This window comes from Petromyzon marinus, unplaced genomic scaffold (genome assembly GCF_048934315.1).
Source record: "Petromyzon marinus isolate PM22_M1 ecotype Great Lakes invasive population unplaced genomic scaffold, UKy_Petmar_22M1.pri1.0 PM_Scaffold_7, whole genome shotgun sequence".
NCBI classification, from domain to species: domain Eukaryota; kingdom Metazoa; phylum Chordata; class Hyperoartia; order Petromyzontiformes; family Petromyzontidae; genus Petromyzon; species Petromyzon marinus.
Window position 1 is genome coordinate 1,038,302 of NW_027423677.1, and position 24,429 is coordinate 1,062,730.

The 24,429-nt window shown below is 44.8% G+C and overlaps 2 long non-coding RNA genes across 2 annotated transcripts in view; both read right to left on the reverse strand.

Moving 5' to 3' along the window:
- Positions 1–24,429, reverse strand: part of LOC142923795 (uncharacterized) — a 51,335-nt gene that overhangs the window by 14,906 nt on the left and 12,000 nt on the right. The window lies entirely within an intron of this gene.
- LOC142923767 (uncharacterized) lies at positions 13,849–16,660 on the reverse strand. The gene is made up of 2 exons (XR_012940828.1): positions 16,579–16,660; positions 13,849–14,608 (listed from the first exon to the last, which is right to left on the reverse strand). It is a non-coding gene; the product is annotated as an uncharacterized LOC142923767 (long non-coding RNA).

Sequence of the window (24,429 nt, forward strand, 5' to 3'; positions counted from 1 at the left end):
TCTTCTCCTCTCCGCCCTTTATCTTCTCTAATGTAGCCCACTAATATACTAATTGTATGAATGGACCAGTGTATAAGAATTAATAGTGTATTTCTTATCCGATTCATGCTATCTCTTGTGAAACAATGGACATCTTATAAATTTATGCAGACCTCCACAGCTTGGTCATCAATCCATCTTACTTTTTCGGAGATAACGGAAGTTTATTTATGTTTGGCCTGGAGTTTCAGACCTCGCAAACTTAATATGGCCTCCCCAACCAGCCAATAAATTTAATGAAGTTCCGAAATGGTTTAAAACATCTTTCCAATGGTTCTTAATTTATTGTATTTTACGGTTACCGTCAGACCGCAGCTTTTTCGCTGATATTGCCTCTTAATACCTCTCACACCACGGTTAATGGTATGGTTTATAACATGGAGTATAACAACGCATTATGGCTGTCTCTCTCCCTCTTCCGTTCCAGAGCATGGATTGAGTCGTCCGTCTGAACGAAGCTCGTTCGTTGTCCGTGGTGCTGGTCGTTGATGGGAAGAAAAACCGCCATTTTTCGCAATATGGCATTGTGATATATAACGACTTATTGTTGGTGGCTCAGCTGATTGGAGAGTATATAGAGTTTATTGATAACATTGAGGTAGTTTATATTTGGGTTTTCATTGGTTTTACTATATGGTATTAATACTGGAAGGAACGAAGTTGTAAACTGAGTGTACCAGCCTGCAATAGACAAAATTCCAATGTTCCTACCAGCCCACCCTGCAGGGACCTGTTTATATAGTGTAGTGTATACCCAGTTGCTTTGTGATTAATAGCTCAGCTTATTGAAGCACATATCAAGTACAATTATTATACTGAGGTAATATAGACTTAGTTTTTTCTCACATTGGTTTACTGTATGATAGTTGGGTAGTTGGAGGCCCTTTAGCGTCCATATACTAAATGCCTCTGTTGATATGTAAACTTTGACTTTAACACAGCTATTTTTGTCACAAGCTAATCCCTAGCTATTTCAATGCTAAATTCTCCTGCTTTCTAGGTCATTCACACCTATCACCGAGCTTAAAAGACGCCACGAATCTCAGCAGCACTCATTGAAGCACTGTCGTCCCGACAGTTCTGTTCTTTCACCTGAAGAAGGCCGCTTGTGTTGTGGCCGAAACGTCGTGAGAATTTAATTGTCTTATTTTTATTTTATTATTTTATTCTCATTCTACGTGACTTTACCGAAATAACCAAATAAGATAAACAGACACTTTAAACACCTTCATTTGGAAGTGCACGCTGAAGTTTACTATTTGCAAAACATAAACCAGGATCAATCCACTGCTGGATGAAGCCCTCTCCATGCTGCGATTCCTTGCGTCCCTGTGATGTGGCAATCCATTCAGCTCCTGTAAGCGACCTATTTTTATTTGACCAGGTAAGGCCCACTGAGATATATAGCTCTTTTCCAGAAGCAGCCTGGCCACATATGGTTGCTCAACGTAGTGGCTTTTGTGAATATTTATAGCAGTAATTATCTTAACGCATGTTTTTAGATGTGGAGAAAAAAACCGGAGGACCTGGAGAAAAGGATACGTGACCATGGGGAGAACATGCACACTCCAAATACGGGAGACCCTTGAATATCACGAGTTCATAGTTCGTGGTTTAGACCTATCGCCGGCAAGCTCTATGTATATCAATTTACCTATCATGGGGATTAGTTTTGGTCTTTAGCGGGTATACTGTACAAGGAAGTACTATATCATTGTGTGATATTGTGGTGGGGAGCGGGCGAGGGGATTATTTGTTTACTAGCCTTTTGCCCGTCCAAGGATGGGTGTATTGCAGTAAATCTATTGCAGTAAATCAGACCGCGAAGTGATATTCATTGCATCCATTTGTGTGCAATTTGTAAGGCCGCGGTGACAGACCTATTTCATTTAAAGCAGTGGTTCTTAACCTGGGTTCGATCGAACCCCAGGGGTTCGGTGAGTCGATCTCAGGGGTTCGGCAGAGCCCCCGCCACGGAGGTCCGGACACACTTGAATTATTGTGTAAATTTATGATGACACACACGGCCCGCTTGGCCATCACTGGCTGCAGATGATCATGCTAGACTGCTTGGCCAATCAGCGCTGCGGGGAATTTAGTGCGTACTCAGTAGTCAACGTGTGACTGTTGTTGTCGTACGTCGTGTGATTTCTTTAATATTTTATCCATACTAACTATGTCGGGCAAAAGAAGAAAGTGGTCGGACGAATATGTACAACATGGATTCTCATGTATCACGGAACGTGATGGGAGTGAGCGTCCTATCTGCATGATTTGCAACGCCAAGTTGAGCAACTCTAGTCTTGCACCGGCAAAACTAAAGGAACACTTCTTGAAGCTGCATGGAGACGGGGAATACAAGAACACAACACTTGCTGAATTCAGGGTGAAGAGAGCCAGATTCGATGAAAGGGCCACTCTGCCTGCTCTTGGATTTGTACCTGTTAACAAACCGATCCTGACAGCATCGTACGAAGTTGCTTACCTGATCGCAAAGCAGGGCAAGCCACACACCATTGGTGAAACACTTGTGAAACCAGCTGCATTAAAGATGGCGAATCTGATACTCGGAACAGCGGCCGAAGGTAAATTATCCCAAATTCCCCTTTCAAATGACACCGTCAGTGACAGAATAGAAGACATGAGTAAAGACATCTTGGCTCAAGTAGTCGCGGATCTGATTTCAAGCCCGGCAAAATTCAGCCTTCAACTCGACGAAACCACAGACGTTTCTGATCTAAGCCAGCTTGCTGTTTTTGTACGCTATGTGAAAGACGACATGATAAAAGAAGAGTTTTTATTTTGTAAGCCTCTTACAACAACGAAGGCAGCCGATGTGAAGAAGCTTGTGGATGACTTCTTCAGCGACAACAATCTTTCATGGGATATGGTTTCTGCAGTTTGTACGGACGGAGCTCCAGTCATGCTGGGAAGAAAGTCTGGTTTTGGTGCGCTAGTAAAGGCCGATGCACCACACATCATTGTGACGCATTGTATTCTGCACAGGCATGCGTTGGCAACAAAAACCTTACCTCCAAAAATGGCAGAAGTATTAAAAACTGTGGTGGAATGTGTGAACTATGTGCGAAAAAGTGCTCTGAGGCACCGCATCTTCAGTGAGCTGTGTAAAGAAATGGGCTCTGAATTTGAGGTACTTCTGCTCCATTCTAATATTCGGTGGTTATCCCGGGGACAGGTGCTGAATCGTGTTTTTGCCATGCGTGTGGAATTAGCCCTGTTTTTGCAAGAGCACCAACACTGCCATGCAGATTGCTTCAAAAATCCTGAGTTCATTCTCATTTTAGCGTACATGGCTGATATATTCGCAGCTCTCAATCATCTCAATCAGCAGATGCAGGGTGGTGGAGTCAATATCATGGAAGCGGAAGAACACCTGAAGGCTTTTCAAAAAAAGCTACCGTTATGGAAACGACGAACAGAGAACAATAACTTCGCAAACTTCCCGCTTCTGGACGACTGTGCAAGTAAGATCGAAGATGTGTCTGGAATCGGAGATATTTCTGTATCCACGGAACTGAAGAAAACAATTGCCACGCACTTAGATGAGCTTGCAAAGTCTCTCGACGGATATTTCCCTACAAGAGAGTCATATCCAGCATGGGTGAGACAGCCGTTCACGTTTGCTGTTGAAACAGCAGATGTCAATGATGAATTCCTCGACGAAATCATTGAAATTCAGCAGAGCCAGGTTCAACAGCAACTCTTCAGAACAACAACGCTCTCAACGTTTTGGTGTCGACAAATGAACAAGTATCCAGTTATTGCTAAGAAAGCCCTGGATTTTTTTATACCATTTGTTACAACATATCTTTGTGAGCAATCCTTTTCGAGGATGCTGGACATAAAAACGAAGAAAAGGAACAGACTTTGCTGTGAAAATGACATGAGAGTGGCACTTGCCAAGGTGGAGCCACGCATATCTGAACTGATCTCTCAAAGGCAACAGCAGAAGTCACATTGATTTCCAGGTATGTAATTTGTTGTGAGTTTATGCATTGTGTTGGTTTTATTCTTTGAACAAGGTAATGTTCATGCACGGCTCATTTTGTGTACCAGTAAAAAACATATCTATGTCTTGAATTTGAAAAAAATCACATTTTATTTTTCACTAAAGAGGGGTTCGGTGAATGCGCATATGAAACTGGTGGGGTTCGGTACCTCCAACAAGGTTAAGAACCACTGATTTAAAGGTTATAATCCCTTGTTCATCATGACGTCCTTTCTACTTCGATGTCTCAATAGCGTTAGGGAGATCGTGTGACGTGAGGGTTCTGCCTTTGTAGTGAGTTTCTAAGTTGACGCTGAGGAGGGGGTAGGAGGCACCTCGCCCCCCCATGTGGAGTGACGTCACCCGAAAGTTGCTGAGACAAGGTCTTATATAGGCCTGAGATGAGTGCATCAAGGTAGGTGGGTGGAGCTAGAGATGGTCCAACCACAGAGGCTGGGGCAGTGGCCTTTGTATTGTGAGATTAGCATGTCAATGGCTGTGGCAGTGGCCTTTGTATTATGAGAGATTAGTCTATTCATGAGTATTAATGAGGGGGCCTGCTCGACGTGGAGTGACGTCACGCGTGGGACACAGACATTCTTGGCTCATTGTAGTAGTAAATTTGGTAATCTGTACAGCACATTTCTATTGTGATGTGTCTATTTTTGGTTGCCGTGTATGTAAGCTCATTATTTAGGTCAAGCTTAAGTATTGAATATCACGCTTTTGGCTTTTGCTGCACTTTCCAAAAATGTAACCACCTCGATATCCAAGGTACTCCTTATAAAGGCATCAGGGTCGGGATCAAACCCTCGGCCTCCTCCATACCAGGTGAGGTAGTTAACATCTCCTAGCCACCGAGCTGATTCTGTCTCTGTGGCAATGATTGTCCATGCTTTGCACAAGCAAATACTGTAGAAGCATAACTCGCTTTTTGTGTCTCCACATAAATCAGAATACGATGTTTAAATACATCAGCCTAATGGCTTTTCCCACCAACATTCCCCAGCAGCATTTGTTTTAAGCAATATAATTATACCAGCTTCCATTTGGGTTTTATCAGTTAGGCTTGTTAAACTAATGGTGGTTGTTATTCAAAAAAGAGCTGGCCATTTGCGTCAGTGCCACAGTCCAAATTTACCAGACTTTCAATGATTGCTGAGTTTGTACCCATCCTTTCGGTTGAAATTGTGACTGTGTCTATATATGTGGATGGCTTCATGAACGAATTTTTTTGATAGCCAGTGGGCTTACAAAGTACCTTCGTCTTAGAGAAATCAATTGGCGTGTGAGCCAACCGCATTAAAACAATGATCAGCCAAGGCTACCGTGTTGGTCCTACCGTGTTTCAAATCTTCCTTATGCTCATGAACACAGTCAGAGACATGTCGGTTAGTTTCCCCAATGTAACTACTGCCACAGACACGGCTTAGTTTGTAGACGCCAGGGTATTGTATATCAGGGACCCTGCGCGTCCACAGGTGGTGGAGAGTGGAACGACCTTCTGTGAACGTTAGCTGCAAAATAAGTAGCGGCAACCCTGGCGGATAAGCAGTTGTGGACCAAGCAGTGACAGCACCACCAGGGTGTGGTTAGGACTGAAAATGCCAATGGTTTTCCTCTTGAAAAGCGACATATACCCTTTAACGATGCTGCCGCATGGCGAGTATAGGCCGCCATTATAATAAGCATGTCTGCCACCAGCCATGGGTTAACAAGTCCTCAACGGCAGAGCAGGAGGAGGAAGATGTTAACATCTCAACAGCTGTGAAGGCGGACCAAGACTGCAGCAGAACGATATCGCCAATCGTACTGGTCTCCTTGCCATTGGATTCATGGTCCCATTCTCTCAAGAACTGTGGAAGCTACTGTACAACAGCTTTTTGGCGTCATCTGGTCCAACACCATGTGAGACTAGGCTCTAAGGAAAGCTGTCTCGGGTGTGGACCAATCAATTTCAAGGATAGTGCATACATTATCAGAGTTATGTTTTTTGTTTGCATTCCGACCGCAGGTATTGTGGTCAATGCAAACATGACTCCTTGTAAAAAAAAGGTGTCAGTTTTGTTGCCAGATAACAGGGTAAAAAAAACAATTATTAGCTTCTCCACAATAAAATAAATCATGCACAGGCGTGTTTCATTAAAGGAACAACATCTTCTGGCCCATTCAATACAATGTTTTTGGTGACCAGCTAGTGACGACGGGAGCATGATTGTGAAGTCTGGAAGCTTCTAGTGGCAGCTACAAGAAGGTCGTCTAACACTCAGCAGAAGCAAGAGTGTGTTTCTGCAGCTGTACCTGCGACTAAGAAGTCCTTTCAAATGATCCACTCTGCTCACCCCACGTGGGGAAGGAGCTAGGAAAGTGGCCCTAAACATAGTCTGTCTCACTCCTTCCCGACTGGATAACCACGTTCAGAAGGATCCCCATTACTGTGGTGGAAACAAAACTAAAAGTCAGATAATTACCTTTGGGAACTGGAATGTCAGGACCCTTATGGACAACACTAAAAGTGAACGGCCAGAATGCTGCACCTTAATTGTGGTCCAGAAACTCAGACGACACAACACTGACGTAGCTGCCCTCAATGATGCTCGACGAGAAGAGGAGGGGCAGCTCAAGGAACAAGGAGCTGGCTGTACCCTCTTCTGTAAAGGCAGACAGGAAGAACAGCGGCGGCTGCACAGCGTTGGTTTCTCCATCAAGAATGAACTTGATGAGTGAGCGCCTCATGACTCTATGTCTCACACTGGTGGGGAGCCAATATTCTACTGTCATCAGCGTATATGCCCTGATTCTTCACTCCGATTATGAATGTTACATCAACCTTGATCAGGTCCTTTCTACTGTTCCTGTGGGAGACAAACTTATTCTGCTCGGTGATATGCATGACAGAGTTGGAAGAAACATAAACCTCTGTAATGGAACCATCGGGAAAGATGGAGTGGGTAAAGTCAATTCCAACGGCATCCTTCCCTTGACTAAATGCACGGAAAATGGAGTAATCATCAACACCCTGTTACGCCAGAAAAACAAATACAAAACATCATAGCATCATCTGTGATATAAGCACCGCCACTTGATCGATTACGTCATTGTCCATGCCCAGGATCCCAAAGATGTCTGCATCATCCAGGCTATTCTAGTAGCTGCTGGTGGCTGGACTGATCATCGACTCATCTGCTCAACCATGCTCATAAAAGTGGCTCCCAAGTGACGGCTTCATCGGAAGAGATGTCTACAGAAGATTAACATTGAAGCTTTATAGGACTCCATTAAGCAAGACCTCTTCCGCCAATGCCTCAATGAAAAACTGTCAAACTTGATTAACCAAAAGTGGGAGAATGTAGTTCGTCAGAGAAAGTGCTTCAAGGATGTCCTCAAGTCCAACATGAAGAAGTGCTCCATCGACACTAACTCAAGGGAGTATCTTTCCCAGGATCACCTCAGATGGAGGCAGAGTCTATTTCAAGAAGCCAAACGATTTAAAACTTAACAGCAGAAAGAGAAAAAGTGGGAATGGCAGAAACAACAGCCTGCAGCCCGACTTACTAATGCAGTTCCACCCACCACTATTTCTGGACACATGTGCCAGAGTTGCGGCAGAATCTGTCGATCCCAGATTGGTCTCTTCAGCCATCTTTGGACCCACAGAAAATCCAAATTTTCTCTGGAAGGCAATCCTCGATTGCGAGGGAAAGCCTATGATGACACTTGGGTCCCTGGTTCCATTGAAAAGGACGCAGTTGGGTTCATATTTTCACTAACACCACACCGTTCCGGGCCCTATCCACTGCTATTTGTGACTCAGTCTATGTGCCTCTGAGTCTATGAGTGTGTATGTACAATGTTAGTTCATGGGCTTCTCTGGACAGGCAAGATATTGGTAATACGAAGCCGTAATTTTCACAGCCCCGATGTGTTATATGTAATTTTTGCTGTGACTGAAATGATGTACATTATATAAGCGATATAGTTTGAAGAGTTGCGATGATTAGAAGGCTCGTGTAGGGGCTAATGTTGATCAAACTGTCGAATGTTTCCCTGCACTCAAGTATACAAATGGGAGAATGTGTAGCGCCATCTGCAGTTGGAAATGATGCGTCGATAGCTCAAGGAGCTGGAGAAAGCCACGGCCACGGTCTCCACCAACACCACTACTGCCTCCAACGCCATCCTGGCAGCCACATGCAGTTCCGCCACCACCACCAGGGATGCTGTTGGGAGATGCATCGACACCCCCACCCCGACTGCTTCTAGCATATTATTCATCCCCACCGCTATGGCGCTTGATGTTGGCAGATTCAGCGCTGCCACCCCGGCTGCTGCTGGCATCTCCAACACCGCCACCACCACCCCGGCTGCTGCCGGGAGATCCAACGCTGTCATCCCAACCCAGCTCATGCTGGCAGATGCACCACTGCCTCCCCAGCTTTTGCTGGGAGATCCACCACCACCACCGCCTGTGCCAAAGCCACCAGGTTCGGCAAATTGCGTAAATGTATTCGAGAACTTCACTGGTCGGCTACTGCTGGAAGATCCACCGCCGCTACCCCTACATCTGCAGGCCGATCCACCACCGACACCCCTGCGTCTGCAGGCCGATCTACCGCCACCACCCCAGCGTCTGCATGCCAATCCACCACCACCCCAACGTCTGCAGGCCAATCCACCGCTGCCACCTGTGCGTCTGCAGGCTGATGCACCTTCACCACTCCTGGGACTTCATATTCAATACCCGTTGAGAAATACAACTGAGATTCTTGCATTACGTGTAGTCATTACACTTTCGGTGTTTTGCTTTCACTGGTGTTTGTCACGCCAAAACAAAGGTCACATGTTGCTTTCGGGAGGTTATAGCTGGGAGGGAGAGGACAAGTTTGGCAGAAAAGAACCAGAGCTTTTTATGAAGTGATAGGCCATGTAACTTTTATACAGCGCTATGCAGCTGAAAAAAGGATATGCCATTGAACTAATTCAGAGTAAGACCTTCGCTCTGAAATTGGAGCTGGTCATGAACAACTGCCCAGATATGGGAATACCTCCACTCTTTCCACAACTACCTATCATGCGGAGTTGAGGGGGTGGAGTACTTGAAGACATACAAAATATCAAGGTAGGTACTGCTTTGATTTATTTGGTAGGGCAAATGGTAAGGCCCTACCTCTTATTGGCACGATCCAGGTTCACCATCAGACTCTCCCACTCCTCGAAGTGAACAGCCATTACGAGATCATCACCAACATCATCAGCACACAGATCATCCGTTGTTCTCTCCTTCTAGATTAAGAAAAACCGTGGGGCATGTTACACGTTAACATTATTGATACATTACGATTAGTAGATCAAAGTAGATTTTAATACAATCAGTCCTCGCTTAGAATGCCCCCGTAGAACACTGATTCGTTACAGTGATAGGTGTGGGGCCAAATGTTCTGGACTGACTTCTACCACCAAGCCAGCTTCACAACATCTGCGCGTTTCTCCGGTTTCCTCCTACGTGCCGAACCCTGATGCTTGAAATTGTCCAAACATCTTAATGCAGCACGGAGCTAATAATGAGTCTCGAGACTCAATGTGGCTCACCTGGGAACATAAAGGATATTTCTAGATTTGATTATATTTATTCATATGATTCAGCCGAGCAGCTGCACTGCGATGTGCCAGCCTTGCCACTGTGTCATGGTAGTAGTGGTGGTAAAACCGATTCGGAATAATATGTTCAGTACGCGTCGTCATTTTTTATTTTAAAAGTGTTAATCAAACGAGTTGCAGTGACGTCATGGCCTCAGGCACTTTATAGGGGGCCTTGGAAAGCTGGTTTTCTACTTTGGAGCTTCCTAGGGCGATCCACAGCCTCCTTAGGTGCTAGAGTCCTCAGTAAGCAACTTGAGCCTGACCTCATGGCTAGGCCAAGGGGACCTTCCGCCTGTATCTTTGTGCTCCATGGAAGACAGATCCCCTGGGAAAAAAGCCATAGCTTTGTCTCCCCCCCCCCCCCCCCCACGTTCAAGTTGACACCAGAGATCCCGGTGGGAGGAACGAGAGCTCTTACAAGCCCTTTTGTAAAAAAAAAAACAAAGAGAATACTGCCCTTCTTCGGGTCCTCAACGAGATGTCGAGTAAGGTTTGCAGGAGGGTGAAGATTCAGGAGGCAGCCACATATGACCCTTCAGACTATGCTAGACGAGCAGAGCGGTGCAATGAAGACCTACGAAGCCAGGCTGCTGGAACCTGAGGAGGCTTACATCAGACTGGACTCTAAGGGACGGGAGTGCCAAGTAAACCATACGGCCTCCCGGAGGGGGTCGAGGGCAACGCTCCTCAAGATGCTCTCTCCTACATTCGGCTACATCTGCTCGAAGCTCCGGCATTCCTCTCTACAACTGGGCCATCACCACCTACACGAGTCGGCGCTGCGCTGTGACCACGGCGTGCCTCCACGCGTGCCTGTCGACGGTCGTCCTCAAGACTGCCCGCATCGAACGCGAGCTCATCTCATTCGTATGGCAATGCTTGCTTCCCGCAGAGCAGACTCCTGTCCACAACCTCTCTCACATAGATGTAGCGTAATAAATGCACATCCTATACCGTCGGTATACTTACCACAAGTTGCAGGCACAAGCCCGCAACTGTGCCACCCAGAGCTGGGGAAGGACAGAGAGAGCCAGGCCCCAGGTGAGGAGTTGGGGGGTTCTTCCAGAGCCTCCTGGAAGGTTCTAGAGAGGGGGCGGTACCGGGGGCGGAGAGCCCCCGAGAGGTGTATTAAAGGGGCACCTCCGGGACAGCTCGGGGCAGTGCTCCGAAGACGAAGAACAGAAGACCAGCCTAGCTAGGACCCTGGGACCCGACATCCTTATAAGGGTCGGGGCCGAGCGCGGACCAGTGGTCAGGACCCGCACCTTGGCTGGGTCGGGTCAGTTAGCCTCCCCTAGGGCACAGATAGCCAGAGGGCTGAGAGCCAGGTTTGATCAGTGCGAGGGCACGCTAGCCTGGAGTCTGTACCTCTCTAGATAGTGGGAGTTAAGGGGAGTTCTGTTCATAGTTACAAATAAACCGTGTAGCCTCTAAAGACGTCTTCAGTCTATGTGGAACCCACTACATATATATGTATTTTTATATTTTGACCACTGTGTGATAAACACGTTGCCTGCGTGCGGCGACACTGGATGCTCATCCCTTCACCACAGAATGAACACGGTAACGCGGTCATGCACCTCGGGGGGGGGGGGGGGGGTCAGACATTTGTGACGATGTGTAACGAGGGGGAGGGGGGGGTTTGAGAAATGTGACGTCACATCAAAATGCGCAACTTTAAGTATAGAATTGTTATAACACTAATTGTTATAACACTCCTACATCAGTGCAGCGCCACGCACTACAATGACAATAGTTGAAGCATGTCTTATTTTCAAGATGGAAATATGGTTTTGGGGGGGGGGGCAGAGCTTTGTGACGTCATGTTTGAGGGGGGGGTCTGACTTTTTGTGACGCCGAGTGACGAGAGGTCAAAAATTGCGTGACGTCATTTATGGACGGCCCGTCAAGTGAATGGCAAAATTGGTTTCGATTTACGTTGTTTCACTTACCGTCGTGTTTTTCAATGTACTAAATCGAGAACTTCAGTGCTTGGGGGATTTTGGAGCTGGCTCACCGCCTGGGCTGCTGCTGCCTTCCCACTCGGCTGTGGTTGCTCGAACCTCCGAGTCGTTCATAGCTCGTGGCTTCTAATATCGGAAGGAAGCGGTGATCGTCTTTGTTCGATGGCCAAGAGCTGCTGCTGCGAGGATGACCGGAGTTTGCGTGATGATCGTTTATGCTCCTGGACACGAGATCAGCAAGGTGTGATGTTTCATTTGTGGGAGTTGCACCGCCTGTACGCGATCAACCGTCGACGCGCCCACCCGGGCCCCACGTTTGCCGCGAGGCACCATGAGGGCCTCCCCGACGGCCAGGGCCTCCGCATGGTCGGAGTGGGCAGAGGCCGGCGTTCGACTGGTGGTTTGAAAAGAACACGGACAAACATTCGAGCTCACGCTTTTGCTTTGGCAACAATTTTCGTTAATTGGGCTCCGAGCGGCTCAACAAGCCTGGAAGCCGGCGCATTTAATCACCTCCGAGATCGAAATGTGGCAAATCGCATGCTAATCAGGAGCAAGTTGGCCCAGGGATTGAGAATCAAATTTGCATGTGAAACGGCGGTGCAGGACTCGATTCGAAGGCGAGTGAATACTGCGCGGTGGTGCATTGCAAGTGGACATTATTATCATCCAACAGTGACCAGCATGGTCAAGTATGGTCAAACTAAACCTGACATCCAACATCACGTGGCGAGATGTTCATCCAGCAGTGGAAAACGTAACTTAAAGTAACCAAAATAACAGATGCATGGAAAATAAATCGATCTAATTTTGTATATAAACGCATATAACTCATGTGTACATGCTTGTAAATATACGATTCAGCTAAAAAATGTTAAACACATTTACACAAAGTCGCAAAGACATCAACTCGCTTAAATCTTTACCACTACTCCAGGAGCTTAGAATTATTGCCCAAGTACTGTATATACGTGAGCAAAGTTATAACCATTTACAAAACAATTTGAAAACGTGTCAATATTTTGTCAGAAATTATCTTTGCACGTCTAAAGGACAAGAGAAGCTGTAACGAAATGCACATTTGTAAACGATTAAACCTTAAAATTTTCTGACACCGACATTTTTTCCAAAAACATTCCTTGTGTGATTGCACAGAGTCCGATGAGGGGTGGGGCAGCTGTGTAAAAAAAGACCTGAGGTGAAATTCTCCGTTAAACCGACGATTTAAACAGCAACAGCTTGGGTAATTTTATACTCTGTTCTATGCAGCTGACCGCTGCCCCTTCATACAGTAAATGGCATCCTCACAAGAATAAGTAACCTAACATCCCTTGCAGGGAATCCTCTCGCGATAAAAAAATCTTCCATTTGCCATCCATCACGAGACCCCTGCGGGTGTCACCGTGCACAATCATACTTCGAAGCTCTTGCTCGGATTCCCCAGAGCTTTGCCCTCTGAGTGGCCACCCTAATGGCCCACTCCGACAGGCCAAACCTGGCACAATTGTAGGTTTTCAACTATAATACACGTTTTATGGGTTAGATCGTTTAAATATATAAATGTGTTGTTAAACCCACCACCACCCGACAGTCAATTAGTAAGGTTTGTCGCGTAAACAGAACATGTCAATTCGTTACTAGTACAGTCCACCAGTGTGTTGGAGAGCAAAGCCACACCATTTACAATCTAAGTACAACATTTCGCCAGCACTAACTAGCTTCATCAGGCGACAGCCATCACTTGTGAGCACTTCTTTCGCGAATTGGGAGGGGAATCAATGAATGCATATGACTATGGGTATCCATTTCCGATTGGGTTATTTATATGTTAATCAACAAACATTATGCATGCGCATTAAGGGACGAGGATTCTCCACGAATCTGGCTGTCGCCTGATGAAGCTGGTTGTAATTACTGGTGAAACATTGTACTCAGATTGTAAATGTTGTGGCTTTGCTCTCCAAGACACCGGTGTGATGTTACTAGTAACGAATTGGCACGTTCTGTTAATGTGACAAACCTTTCGAATTGGCTGTGTCGGGTGGTGGCGGGTTTACCGACACATTTAAATATTTATTACGCGATCTAACCCAAAAAACCCGTGTTATGGATATTGGTCGCGAAAGCCTACGTGTTAAACTGGTTTTCAACTGTTAGATCAGTGGTAGCCGATATGTGAATCGCGATCCATGGGTGGATGATCGCAAAAGATTTTTTATTGTGGATCTCGGGACAAATAGGATTAAACACCTCTAATATAAAGCAATTCTTGTTATAGCAGATGGCAAAACAAAATCCTCGACTAAGAATTAATGGATTAATAATATATATTTTAAACCAATAGATCGCACTAGCACTTGGCATGTCTACAGTGTTCTATTAGTCGGTTAATTCCACCCGGGTAACTGTTGGTCATATATTGCTGGTAGATCACGGAACATGTTGAGATATACCAGAATGGATCACAGTGCTTTGTGGGTTGGACACTGCTGCGTTAGTCAATAAACACCACCGATTCAGTAACCAATATTTTTGTGAAATCACCTTCATCACAAGGGGGTCAGTGTCTTGGCTGGCAAAGAAGTGGGGCATAAGATATCCTAAACCTTTCATACATCTTGACGCGTATACACCTTAATTGGCTGATTGTACTGGTTGGCAAGGTAAACAATCTAAAAAAAAAAATTGCGCTACCATTTGAACTGCTGTTACTTCAGGGTAACATTTCTCATAACCGCCACTGCTTTTTTTTTTCAATTGTTCACCTCTGCTTGCGAGCACAATGTACACTTAATTAACTCTGCAGATGTAAAGCCCAGAGTGTGTGCCCACTCATGCACCTCCTCCGACATCTTGTTGACACCGCATCCACGATACACTAGTGCTGTCTGGGTTTCTTAGGCCGGGGAGAAGGCGAGCCCCATGGGATGGACTCCGCAGGGTTGTAGCCTGGAATCTGTGACAGCGGACACACAAATGGCACAAACGTACAACAAAGATAGTCACCCAAATAAGCCTTTAACAGACTGTGCTGCTGTTAGGCGGCATGGCCCACGAGGGGGTAAGTGGCCAACACCTCTCCCCAGTGCTGATATTTACACACTGCACCAGGTACTCATTTAAGAAAGAGTTGACCTTGGGTAGGCAAAACAGCAGTTCAGATAATCCTCATTGGTGTTGGCGGTGAGTGGGAATTGGGTTGCCGGGTTCATAGCGCAGCGTGCTAACCACTACACCAATGCTCTCACACACACACATGTGAGTATTTCCAACACAAGTGATACGTTATTATTACACTTAATAACACTGAAAAACTTCGCCAAGTCTGAAGACTTTTGAGGAACAGGGGGAGAGAAGATGACAACTCCACACAGTAACACTCTAGTTGGGAATCAAACCCAGTTTTCTTGCTGCAAGATGCAAGGGTTTACCAATGTGCCACCCTGCCGCCCATGGCGATACGTAAACTACCTTAATACCAGTTTCAACGCATGCTTATTTTTAGATATGGGAGGAAACCAGAGAACCCGGAGGAAAGTGATGCAGAACAGACTCATGGAGTTTTGTTAAGAAATCTGATATCTACCAAGGCTCCCACACCCTGACTTAGCTTGGTATCTTGAGAACTCGCATTCATCAACAACTGCCCCTAACGATCATTTAAATAGGTCACGTTTCAGATAATGGCCCTTCTTGTGCAATGAACTAGGGCCATAATAAAAATCTATTTTATACAACACCTTGCATATCGAAATATCTCAAAAAAGCACTGGACATTAAAAAACTACTCAAGTATAGATACAAGCCAATAGAAATAAAGTAAAAGCCGATAATAACAATGATGACAGTGATACTGACACTTTACACAGCATGCAAAATGCAATAAAAGCTAATCATAATGATTCCCCTCACAGTAATAACCAATCAGAATCCAGGAAAAGCCAATTAATAACGACGTTTTCAAGCTGGATTTAAACACACGGATAGTCACAACTGATATAGGTAGGGATAGTGTCCCATAGTCTTTGGATATACAGTCTGTTCTATAATACGGTAGTTGCGTACTAAATAATATATTATATGGGGTAAAGCGCAGTCCGCAATAACGCGTGAGATGCGTAACACAGGCTGAACAAAGACTAAGGAACGTGGGTAGCATCTAGAAGCATCCAGCAGCATCCCGCCTTGTGTGATGCTACGCCGAGGCAGCCGTTACAACCGCTTATTCCTACTCGCGCGACGTAGTTCCATTCATTCAACCGAGTTAAATCCAGTTCGGATCCGCGTTATACAAAAAATGCATTCCTTCATACATTCATCATCGCGTTATATCCAATTTGCCAGTTACAGGAGGTATAGGACAACAGACTGCAGCTGAAAATGCTAGCTATACATATATTTTTTCCATCCAAGACCGGAGTTTATATTTTATTCCTATGTTATAAGGGTATTACGTTCAGGGGCTAAATGCCAATGGATGGGTCTGATAGCCACGGGAGAGCCTCAGGAGAGAGTTTGTGTCATCTTGCCGCCCCCTCCATTGAAGGAGCGCAGACTACAGTGGTGTAAAATGTGGTCCATAGTTTGGGTTGCATGGCCACAATCGTACAGTAGCTTGTTTTTAATGCACTGCTATGTATCTGTATGAGTCTCTATGAATCTCTAGGAATCATAATGGGTCTCTCTGTATCTCCTATGTATCTCTGTGTCTCTATGGGTTTACTATACGGTCCCACAGTTTGGGTTGCATGGCAACAAGCGCTATGCTGTGGCTTGTGTCATTAATTTTCGGCCCGCTGACGTTCCGATGCGGCGAGCGTTTGTTTTTTGTGCACTACTGCTGGCGCAGCAAGCAGCAACAGCAGCATGGTCACAATACAAATCGGTGGTATTCCGAGGTTGCGCGTCGCGCCGCACGGTGAGTACCTCCGGGCGGACGAATCCAGCGACACGCGCACGCACACGCGGTCGAACATGTTCAGTGCGATGCCCTCCACGCACAGCGTGGGGCCCTACACAAAACACAAAGACATATCTCCAATGTAGCCTTAACAGACTGTTGGGGCAAGTGCTGTTGGCGAGGAGGACAGATGAAGGCCGGCACGGCACACAAGGGGGTGGGTCACCAGCGCCATGCCCGGCCGCCTTTGTCTTCCCAGTGGCGATGTTTACACACCGCACCAGGCATTCAATTGAGTTCCGAGTCAACCTAGGGGAGGCCCAGGACCGGTTCAGATAATCATCACTGGTGTTGACCGTGCGAAGGAATTGAACCCAAGTCGCCGGGATCGTAGCGCAGAGCGCTAACCGCTACACTACCACTGACTGCTCACTGCCAAGTGCCCTGCACACAAGCACGGATTGACGTAAACCCAACGTTATTATTCATACTATTACATGGGTCACTCAGAAAAGCCTCACTGATTCTCAAAACGTTTGCATTCAAGGTCACTGCTACGTCTTTGTAAAAGGAGGCGAACGATTGATATGTGCTCCCCAAATAAGTAATTTGCATGTAATTTGCCAACCTTGGACCATGATGCTGGCACACGAATAACGTTACAGGATCTTTTAACGTCCACTGTTAAAGCGGATAGCCTGTAAATATTTTACGCTTAATACACACCACAGTTTCGATTTAAAGATTTCGTGACTGCAAGGATTCATCTTCTTTGGTTATTTCGGTAAAGTCACGTAGAATGAGAATAAAATAATAAATTGATAAAATAAAATAACACAATAATATTCTCACGACGTTTCGGCCACAACACAGTCTCGTCCCTTCACCTGATGAAGGCCGCTTGTGTTGTGGCCGAAACGTCGTGAGAATATTATTGTGCTATTTTATTTTATCAATTTATTATTTTATTCTCATTCTACGTGACTTTACCGAAAGAACCAAAGAAGACACACCACAGTATTAACCGGAGTGGCCACCGAGTTTGAAACACAAATCTCCACAACACACAGCGAATGCAATACCGCTTGGGCCACCTCACCGCGAGCTGAAAATCAGGCATGAGAAGCCGATGGCTGCAATGACCAAACCAACCGAGGGATCGTGATGTGCGGGCCAGCCAAGGAATTTTAAAGCCTTATTTGGCCATCATTAAGGAGTAGATGCAACCCCCCTTAGGTTATATGGAGTGCACAATTGCAGTTAAGAACATACCTAAAATATGGCTGCAAATGTTGACCCTTTTGAGCTTCTGGTCCAAATTAGGCTGTGTGCATTATCCACGCAGAGTGACAATGTAATGCGGCATGCAAGGCATGCTGGAAAGGACCGGATCCACTGATGACAAATGTGCTTTTTGCCATCTAGAGATCACTTTTTGCATCAACTACTATTTCCCTCATTTGTTTTTATTCTACAAGTACTTTTCTGCCCTTCGAGTTTCTCATTGTTTACAGAAAGCATTAGATTTTCTCTATAATTCTTCCGGATCTGAAGGATTTTACTGTATTTTTAATGTGATGTCCTCTCCGTGACAATACGGGCTCCGTCATGGCAGTTATTTCCAAAGCAAATTTAATTGTGACAGTTTTATATTTGAAACGCATTTACATAATTTAATTCAGTTTCAGTTTATTTTGGTATAGCCCTGTGAGCCATCCGGCTCTAATGTATCCACCGGTGTAACTTCCTCTGTAATAGTCCACACTGCCAAATGGCAAAAAAAACGGAGCTTCGTATCTCACTGCGTTCTTCCACCTTAAACCAAGTGTCTGTGTGTCTGATAGAAACCTAATCGTAGAGAGATGGTCAGGGGGCTTGGGTCCCAGTGCATTAAGCCAGTCCTGGGTTTAAATGGAGAATTCAGCCGTTCAGGAAATGCCAATGTCTCCCGGTTAAGTGAACACATGCCCTACCTCCTCGTCGAAGGTAACGTTGAGCTTGAGACCTTTGGAGTCAAAGAAAACCGTCCCCTCCAAGCCGTACTTGGGAATGAGCACCACCACGGCGTTTTTGCGCGCAAACATCACGAAGCCCTCTTCGCTCACCACTCTCTTAGTCTTGAAGAACAACTGAGACCACAACAACAACAGCCGTTAATCACCGCTACGTGGCAAAGAGCAGACACACGCGCATCACTTACCAAGCCCATAATTATTTAACAAAATTTAAGGTAATTTTCCTGCATCCCCCCGCTAATTTATTCCAGTTGTGCTATTGGCATCATGTCATGGGGATTATTTTGAGTTCAATCGTGAAGGTACAATGTCAATTGTATTGACTATAATCCTCCATCACCTGACAGAGCCAATCAAATAAAGTTGTCACATCATGGGCAAATGTGCCAAGTGACTAGGTTTTTCAGCAAACACAGAAGAATGCTGAAAAGCAATGTCAAGTGTAGCCAACCAGTACAGCCACGGAACCACCACACGTAAGCGTGCGAATAGAAAACAATTGATTCTTATTACACGCACAATATGATGCCTGCTTTCGTGACCTTAAAAATGGTTTTCAAGAGACGAATGGATGCATTATCAGGTGCCTAAGCACACGCCGTGCAAGCTCCACGTGGCCCACACTTCCGCCTCCCACCTGCGTGTGGAAAGCTACAGACGAGCGTTGGGCGTACTGCGCCATCTTGTGGCGGTAGTTGAGGTTGTTGCAGAGCTGCTGCTGATTCTGCTTGTCGGTGAGCGCCGGGTACGTGGGGTCGGCGCCCACGCACACGGCCAGCAGCCGGTGCACAATCACATCCGAGTATCTGTAACGATACAGGGAGACAACAACAACAATATTCACATTTGTTGTAGCCTCTATTTAATATGAAGATTACATTTACAGTAGATACAGGCTGCGGTATGGCCACGAGATGCCAACGGAGCAGCGGTATTAATCCACCAAGCACCGCGATTCATTCTGGTGGATCTCAGCGGGTTTCACGATCCACCAGAAAGCTACGCAAACAATGACTCAGATAGATTTAACGCTGTGATAGAATACTGTACTCTGGACATACCACGTTCTAGCACCATCTGCTGGTGGAAATTATCTTTGTTAATCGTCTTTGGTTCTTTCGGTAAAGTCACGTAGAATAAGAATAAAATAATAAATTGATAAAATAAAATAACAATAATATTCTCACGACGTTTCGGCCACAACACAAGTGGCCTTCATCAGGTGAAGGAACAGAACTGTCGGGACGACAGCACTTCAATGACTGCTGCTAAGATTCGCAGTGTCGTTTAAACTAGGTGGGAGAGGTAAAGCGCCTTGACAAAGAAGTTTACATATCAAACAGGAGAATTTAGCATTGAAATAGCTGCGTTAAAGTGTTGGATCAGCAGGGTGTTAAAGTCAGAAATTAGCATGTAACTGGGAGATTAGCATGATGTTAATGTGAGGGATTAGCATGTGACTGGTCACGGAAATAGCTATGTTAAAGTCAAATTTTCCATCTCAACAAAGGCATTTAGTATATGGACGCTAAAGGACTGCAACTACCCAACTATCATACAATAAACCGATGTGAAAAAAAACTAAGTAGAAACTTCATCAATATAATAAATGTACTCAATATATTCTTCAATAAATTGAGCTATAAACATAAAGTAACTGGGTATACACTACACTATCTAATGAATACCATATAGTAAACTAATAAAAAAACTAAAATACAAACTACATCAATGTTATCAATACACTCTATATACTCTCCATCAGCTGAGCTACTAACAATAAGTCATTATACATTACAATGCCATGTGAATAAAAAAATGGGTGGCGGTTTTTTCCTTCTTTCCAACGTTAGCACCACGGAGAGCGACGAGCCTCGTTCAGACGGACGAGTCCATCCATGCTCGGAACGGAGGAGGGGGGAGAAACAGCCACGATGTGCTGCTCTGTCCTGTTGCGTTACAACCATGCCATAAACTAGACTACTATACATTGTAATGTTATACCTTCCAATCTAAACTACATTGTATAATATCGTATACACAGCCCAATGTAAGCTCTAACATTATGCATTATATTGATATGTCTCCAAATAAACTTTTTCCTACATTACACAACTATACACCGTAATATACACTACCATAGACAAACCCACCCTTGAATTATACAATGCGTTACTTTAGACTACCCTATACTTTAGACTGTAAAATATTAGACTTGTTATATTACACTATGTATTATTCTACCAACCCTACTGTATACCACACAGCTGTATATTCACTATAAAATTACAATACTATATATTGCCTTATGAATTATGTTAAACATTACAATGTTATACTATTTATTATTATATAACATGCTATAAACCAGGGGTGTCCAAACTACGGCCCGCGGGCCAACTGCGGCCCGCCATCCATTTTTAATTGGCCCGTATCAAAGTTTAAAAATATAATGGACTATGGCCCACTGTATTGCATTTCTTAATTTAAACACTAGATAGCGCTATTGTCTTGAACAAGGCAGCGTCTCCACAAAGCAAGCAATCGTAGAAAACATTTGCTCAGGGTCACCAGAAATGCCGGAACCGAAGAGACGCAAGATTGCAAGCGAGTGCAGAAAATTTCAGACTCGGTGGAAAAATGATTTTTTTTTCATAGAAACCAAGGGGAAGTGTGTTTGTTTGATTTGTAATGAGAGTGTTGCCGTGATGAAAGAGTACAATGTACGACGGCATTATGAAACGAAACATCAGACCTTTACGTCCTACACTGGCGCCGAGCGGAGAGAGAAGGTAAAGCAAATGGCAAGCTAGCCTGCTAACGCAGCAGCAGGGTTTTTTTTTCCGTGCTAACAAAGCTCAAGAAAATGCAACAATAGCCAGCAATGAAGTAACTCAACTCATTGCCCTACACGGGAAACCTTTCTCAGACGGTGACTTCATCAAACAGTGCCTCACTAAAGTCGTGGGAATGTGCCTGGAGAAATTGCAGGATTTTAACGATGTTAGTGTTGTCCAGAAATAAGGTTGTGCGGCGAATTGAAGACTTGTCGGCTAACTTAAAACAGCAAGTGTCAGATAAAGCTTGTGCTTTTGATTTTTACTCGATTGCATGTGATGAGAGCACAGATGCCACGGACACTGCACGGCTGTTAATTTTTTTGCGTGGAGTTGATGAGAATTTTTGCATTATGGAGGATCTGCTTGATCTTCAGAGTCTAAAGGGAACAACAACTGGGAAGGACATGTTTGAAGCTGTGTCAGATTCAATTAACCAGGCTGGACTTAAATGGGACAAGCTGTGTGGAATTACAACGGATGGGGCTCCAGCAATGACAGGCGAGCGCAAAGGAATGGCTTCTATGGTGAGTGCCAAGGTGCAGGAGGGCGGAGGTGAGACTGTTAAAATGCACTGTATCATCTACCAAGAAGCCCTCTGTGCCAAGATAATCCAGCTTGGCGATGTGATGAACACAGTTGTGAAAAATGTCAAAAAAATATATGGCCCGAGAGCTTTACCACAGAGAATTGCAAGCGTTCCTCTCTGATGTCGATGCTGAATACGGGGACCTACTCTACCATTCTCAAGTGCGCTGGCTCAGTCGCGGCTCCGTGCTGCAGTGGTTTTATTCCCTGAGATCAAATATCGACAAGTTTTTGAAAGAAAAGGGCAGACCTCTCCATGAGATCAGTGACCCTTTATGGTTGGCAGGCCTGGCTTTTTTAGTTGATCTCACTGATCATCTCAACACCCCGAACAAGAGACTACAAGGCAAAGAGCAGCTGGTACCACAGCTGTATGTGCACATGAAAGCATTCCGTGCGAAGCTCCGTCTCTTCGAGTCACAACTGCGCAACTTCAATGTAGCGCACTTCCCCACGCTGACCGAAATCAATGCGCATTTCCAAATGCCAAGCTCTCTGCAAAAATGGGAGAATATGTGTCTGTGATCACATCTCTCATGACAGAATTCAGTCAGCGCTTCCAAGATTTTTCTGTCATTGAGAAGGAAATCACACTGTTTGCGGCTCCGTTTTCAATGGATGCAAAAGAAGTGGAGGAGAGTCTGCAATTAGAACTGATCGAAATTCAGTGTGATGATTCTCTGAAGAATCAGCATCAGCTTCTCTCCCTACCTGACTTCTACCGGAGTTTGGAAAAGGCCAAGTTTCCTCTGACGAGACGCCATGCAAAACGAATGATGAGTCTGTTCGGCTCAACATACATATGTGAGCAGACATTCTCTCTGTTAACGCTGAACAAAAGCAGGCTGAGAACCAGAACGACCGACAGCCATCTCCGTGACGTCCTTCGCATCTCAACCACCAAACTTACTCCTGACCTGCCAGCTATCCTTCAGACCAAAGCGCAGCATCACTGCTCCCACTGAGCATAACATTATTCCCATTACAGGTGAGTTAAAAATATACACACCGTTTTCATTTGTTAATAAGCCCAATTACTTCATAAATTCAGTCAATTAAAGTTGATGACAATTTTTTTAACAAACGTTAGTTGATGTGTTAACAAGCCCAATAATTTATTTGTGTAATAAGCTTGAAATATCCACATCCCCTATTTGTCTTCTTATCTCTCCCTTCATATGGACAATGAAGGGGGATCAGCACCCTAAGAACCAATCTGAGGCTGTCACTGAGAGAATTACCTGCCAACCTTTTTGTAAAAAATAAAATTAAAATCTACTAATGAAGAGCTATGATGGAGGCTTTTTTTCTTCAAACATGTTCAATAATCAAACGTAATTTACCTGCATTTGATTGATTTTGACAATATTAGTGCATGAGAAGTGAGGCAGTATACCTCACGTCTAGTGAGTGGCCCAATCCTTCGTATATTTTTCTGTATGTGGCCCTCGGGAAACAAAAGTTTGGACACCCCTGCTATAAACCATACCATTGACCGTCGTGTGAAAGGTATTAAGAGGCAGTGGCAGCGAATGGACTGCGATCTGAAAGTCACCATAAAATACAATCAATTAAGTACCAAAATGGTTTATAACATCTTTCCAATGGTTACTAAGCCAGAATCCATCTTCTCGGTTGAAATTGTTTCTGTGTTTGTATATGTGGATGGCCTCATGAACGAATCTCTCATGGTAGCCGGATGGCTTGCAGAGAACGTCCGTCTTGGAGAAGTCAATGTCATGTGAGCCCACTGAATTATAACAGTGATCTGCCACGGCTGAGGTGCTCGTCCTACCGTGTTTCAAGTCTGCTTTATATTCACGGATGCGGTCCCAGATATGTCGTTTGGTTTCTCCAATGTAACTGCTACCACAGAGGCAACTTAGTTTGTAGACGCCCGGGTACTGTATGTCTGGAACCACATCTTTTACAGACGGAACCAGATCACGGATTTTATGTACTGTGTTGAATCGGACCTGGATCTTGTGTTTATTCAGGATTTTGGAGATCTTTTTTGTGACCCCCGCATTGGGCTCTATGCTATAGAGTCTTGATGAGGGAGTTCTTCTGACATGGATGGTGGTGGGAATCCAGTTTTAAGTAAGCATTCGTATGCGTAGCTTTCCTGTGGACAGAGTGGCTCATTGAACCATCAGGTCTCCTTTTAATTAGGACATCCAAAAAGGGTAGCTTGCCATCTTTTTCGACCTCCATGGTGAATCTGATGGCTGGGTGTATGGAATTGATGTGGTTGAGGAATTGGTTTGTGTTATGGTCGAAACGTCGTGAGAATTTTTATTGTTTTATATATATTTTATTATTTTGTTGTTTCCCTTCAACGTGACTTTACCGAAAGAACTAAGCATATTAATTACTGCAGTCACGAAAGCTTTAAATCAAAATTTCATTGGAAAGACGTTATAAACAATTTCAGTTC